The sequence below is a fragment of the Acanthopagrus latus genome, chromosome 15 (assembly GCF_904848185.1).
Source record: "Acanthopagrus latus isolate v.2019 chromosome 15, fAcaLat1.1, whole genome shotgun sequence".
In the NCBI taxonomy this organism is placed as follows: Eukaryota; Metazoa; Chordata; class Actinopteri; order Spariformes; family Sparidae; genus Acanthopagrus; species Acanthopagrus latus.
In genome coordinates this window covers 10,054,420-10,059,154 of record NC_051053.1, presented here as the reverse complement: position 1 = coordinate 10,059,154, position 4,735 = coordinate 10,054,420, and the positions used below count along the sequence as shown (strand labels likewise).

Here is a 4,735-nt window from a genome sequence, read left to right as displayed (position 1 = left end):
TGATAGATCAAGCTTGTAAATGAACAACTGGTATGTTTTCTGAGACGTTAAAACAGCCTTGGGGTCTAAAAGACATTTTTGAATTTTTGCCTTTACACTAACATCTTCATTGGTGTTAGAACCTCTACTTAAAAAAAACAGAAAGCTGTGTTTTTAAAAGCTAGAAACCCAAGTAAACATGGATCAGATGCTACATGGACATTTTACTTCTCTTTCTAACAGCTACTCACATTCAGCTTTTTTATACCTGAGGCCTGCTATCCTTTTGTCCATTATTTCATCTATGTCCTTTCAATTGGGTTTTTTGAGATCAAATTTTTTGGCTTGCAGCTATGTTTTGGTTTCGGGAAAAGTTGATTAGCCTGAGGGCTGCAGGATTTTCTCATCTAGTTTATGAGCACAAATCTAATGTTCAACTTTAGCTGAACTCTTCAGAAATAATCTGGAGTTTTTCATGCAGCAGCAGCAGCAGCAGCAGCAGCAGCAGCAGCAGTAGTAATAGCAGTAGTAATAATAGCAGCAGTGCATATTTACTTTATTTTCTCTGTCTATACTTGTAACAACCAGATGTCCAGATAAGAAGAAGGTGGATGGTAAGATAGGGTTAGATTCATAGATGGTTGAAGACTTATTAGTGAAGACTTATTTAAAAAAGAAGAGGAGTTAGTGCAAACAGAGTGAATAAAAAATGTATGGGTCGAGAGCGGAGCTGCTCAACAGGAGTCCAGCGTTAATACACAAGTGATGAATAGACGTGGACGCAGTGTATCAACAGAGAGCTTTCATATCCTCTTCAGCAAACGACAGCTCTTCATTAAAAAAGGCTTGTTTTCGTCTCTCAGACAAAAAAAAACACAGCGCATACTGTAAACCAAAGTCTGCACAGGGTTTTACCACATATCTGGAGCAGAGTCACGGTGAGAGCAAACAAGAAATTTTATTTGAAAAAGAATCTCGTGTCCTGGCAAACAAACACGGGGAAAAAAAAAAAGAAAAAAAGAGGGAGACGGCGCTTCTTCATCGAGCCTTTAATGTTGATATTAAAGCTTCCCTGGAAGGCGTAAATATCGACCTGAGCGTGGACTCCTTCACAGACCAGTGCACTCTGCAGTCCCGCCCCGCTAGTGCCATCAAATCAATCAACCTTTCTAATTAACTGCATCCAAATAAGGCATCGTCTTCTGTGCCTCCGAAAAGACCCCCTTTTCCACGTCACCTTTTGCACACACTTGCACACGCACACACACAGAGGCTATTTCTGCCTTTATCCTGCCTTTAACCTCATGCTCGCCGTCCTCCAAGAGATGCTCGATCCCTCTCTTTGAGCATTTTTCAAAGGGATCCACACAAAATTTGACCTCTTCCTGATTAAGCCTATTCCCGCCTCTTCATATTGGTGCAGGATTATCAATTTGACATCATTTATTCAGTATTTTGGAGTAAATCGAAGAGTGTTTACTTCATAAGGATCCAGAATGTCTGCGAGCGATTGTTTTGTATGACAAAGTATCTCTTTGAGGGGCTGATAAAACAGGAAGCTCTGCGCAGAACAGCTGCTCAGCACTACAAATCAGGCCCTGCCAGCCAACGCTCTCTCTCCCTTGTTCTCTCTCTCTCTTTCCTTCCTGTTTTCTCTGTTTCTCTCCCATCACAGCTTCTGACGGAGCCTGAGAGGAGTGGAGCTCCTCTCAGCGACACCCCCGGGGCACTTGGAGGGGCTCCAGATGTGCTTCTTCAGAGCCGCAGACCGCCGCATCTCTGGGCGATCTTCCGTGCATCCAACCATTGTTCACTTCATTTACAATCAGTCCGCATTTCGAACTCAATCTGAAAATCAGCTTCTTTTCCATCGCCCCCCCACCCGACTCTCTCTCTCTGGGTTGTGGCATTAATTGAAAATGCAAACTGTAATCAGATCAACTGAATAAAGATGAGTGGCTTGAAGATGGGAGATATGAGGGACAATTCACATGGCTCCGCATGAGAAATGAAGAGGCTGGTTGAGATAATGGGGACGTGGGTTTGATCAGTGTATGAGCTGCTAATGGTCTGTTTTGGCAGGCGGTTTGGCTGGTCCCCCCCTGCCCTCTCACACTTGGAGGCACAAATTATTTCAGTCCGAAATGCATCTGTGGAAAAAATGATAGTTAACAAATTAACATAATTGTTTCTGTATTACGACTTCTTTCAAATGATGCTGATAGTAACATTTTACTGCCACACACAAAAAAACAACAGCGTTCGTCAACTACGTGTGATGTATGTGTACATGTATGATGTGTACATCAGCAGAATGTCCGCTAACTGCTACCAACTTATTACAATTATCTTTGGCTGTAGTAAGTTGCCTTAAGCTAATTAGCTCAGTTAGCCGCGGAGAGAGTGGTTTCCGTCTGAATCACGGCCGTGGATCACGTGGGCTGCCATGGTGGGAGATGGGGCTCGGCTAAACCGGACTCTGCAGCCCCCTAGTGAAAAAGATGATTGCAGAATGACAAACCAAGACTGTTCCGGGAGATGATTTGCTTTATTTAATACTAAGTAAGTTTCTTTTAAGTTAAAAGTAACAATCTCACTGGTTCCATGCCTCTCCTGTCTAAAAGGAACTATTGCTACTGTCAAACTGTTACTTCTTCAGTTACAAAGAGGTAATATGGGACAGTTCACGCTGAGGCTAGCTGGTTAGCATGCTAACATCAGTAGATATCTCTGCAACACAGCATACAGATTAGGGATCGACCGATATGGATTTTTCAGGGCCGATACCGATTATTGATAACCAAGCGAAACCGATAGCCGATATGTATAACCGATATTTATTTGCAGTAAAAATGAAAATTTTGGTGTCAGAATTTACAGAAACACACCTGGGATTAGAATGAATGCAGTATACTGTTTGTTTACACTGAAAAATGTCCTTTAATTTTAAATGTTTTCACATAACATGAACCGATAATCTTAACTAAAATGCCTATTTTATAGATATAATAGTTACTTTTCAGATTAAAATTTTACATAAAACAGCAGGAGCAAAAAAAGACAACTTTCAGTGCTCACCAGAGTTTTTCACTTATAGTTCCTTATTTATTATTATATTTATTTATTTAGAGAAATGAATTCATATTCTGAATCTCAGAACATTAAATGTACACTATTGTGCTTAGAACTGTATGTCATATTACATAAGAATAAGGCACTTGGCAATTGAAAATGCAAACAATAAAGGCTACTTTACACACGTGGGTTCTAGACGCTACGGTAAATTTATTGATTGAAAAAACTCGTGCTCTCTGCTTGAGTCATTGAAATGGCCCATCATTTCCCTGGACTTTAGGAGTGACTGGCAAAAAGACGAATATTTAACACATATTCTGTGTGATCATTGTGTAGTGGCAGCATGAGCACCGAGGGAGAGGACACGTTAGTGTGTGGTGTTAAACTTATAGGCTATAATGGCCACGGGTGTTGTTTATTGACAAACCAGGAGCCGCCCCACGGGCTGAGACACGTTAGGAGATTAATTATTCCCACAAAGTAAGGATAACCTTAAGGGTCTCCTATTATTATTGTGCATCTGGCCCCAGCTCTAAAGTGGCCGGTCGTGTCAATCATAATGTAGCTGTGAGCCATCATTAAATAGCCTATCCCGTGTTGAAGTTGTGAAAAGTTTGATCTCAAAACTTTTTTTTTTTTTTTTTTGTCGTGAGTGATGCTAGTCCTATCTTGCAAAGTCGTATGCTTGATGCGACTAGACAAGTAGGTTGGTGAAATGTCGACTCTGGGCCTGAATGTTATCACTAATATTGATCAAGGTTGTGGTATTTTTAAAACTTCATCAAAGGGCTTTGAAACTTCGACTGACACTGCCTTACCTTTTCTGCTGGAGCAGCCACCGGAGCAATCCTCTGTTTCTCCTCTGTGTCTGAGGCACTGCACGTAGAGGCTTCAGTGTTGATTGATTGGTTGTCACTGGCTCACTTGTGCCAAGTAGCCAATCAGTGAGGGATGTGGGCGGGACATTGTTACACAACCAAGAAAGTGGTGACTTCAGGCAGAGACGGCTGCATCAGAGCCGAAGGAGCGCATTTTAAAATACATTAATTAATTTTATCGGTTATCGGTGAAAAAAACGGCCGATGCCGATGATCGTAAAAATGCCAAATATCGGCCGATATTATCGGCCAAGCCGATAATTGGTCGATCCCTAATACAGATGTCAACAGTGTTGCTCTTCTCATTCTGTTGTTAATGTTAATTGCATTTTTAAAATGTTTTTGAATCTAAACTAAAATTCCCATCGTATTTTACTCATTGCACCTTTATTAGTCAATAAGTTGAGCACACCTCACCAATCTCACGCCTCCCAGTCTCGCCAGTGACAGCAGAGGCTCTTGGGAGGGACTGCCGCTCCTTTGGCGACCCAGCAGCAGGTACTTTCACTGCTGTGTAATTGCAATAATTAAAAATATGGAGCTCGATTATTGATTGTTTCTGTTCAATATCAGCACTATAAGCCTGTGACGATATTTAAATGCCTGCATGCAAACCAGATTTCCTCCGGGATAAAGGAAACTGAAGATGGAGAATGATAACTCTTCATTAACTCCTGTTAAGAGAACAGACAAGACCCGCTTTAACTTGAAGTAACTGAGAGTAGCTTGGTTTAGTGACTATATTAAGCTGTAACTATTACCTGCGCCATCACTGAATGTCCAAAAATGACCCAAGATAACAA

At 41.3% G+C, this 4,735-nt stretch overlaps 1 long non-coding RNA gene across 1 annotated transcript; it reads right to left on the bottom strand.

Moving 5' to 3' along the window:
• Positions 1 to 534: 534 nt before the first annotated feature.
• Positions 535 to 3,927, bottom strand: LOC119033794. Its single transcript, XR_005079373.1, has 3 exons — positions 3,873 to 3,927; positions 2,323 to 2,468; positions 535 to 2,129 (listed from the first exon to the last, which is right to left on the bottom strand). It is a non-coding gene; the product is annotated as an uncharacterized LOC119033794 (long non-coding RNA).
• Between the last annotated feature and the right edge of the window lie 808 nt (positions 3,928 to 4,735).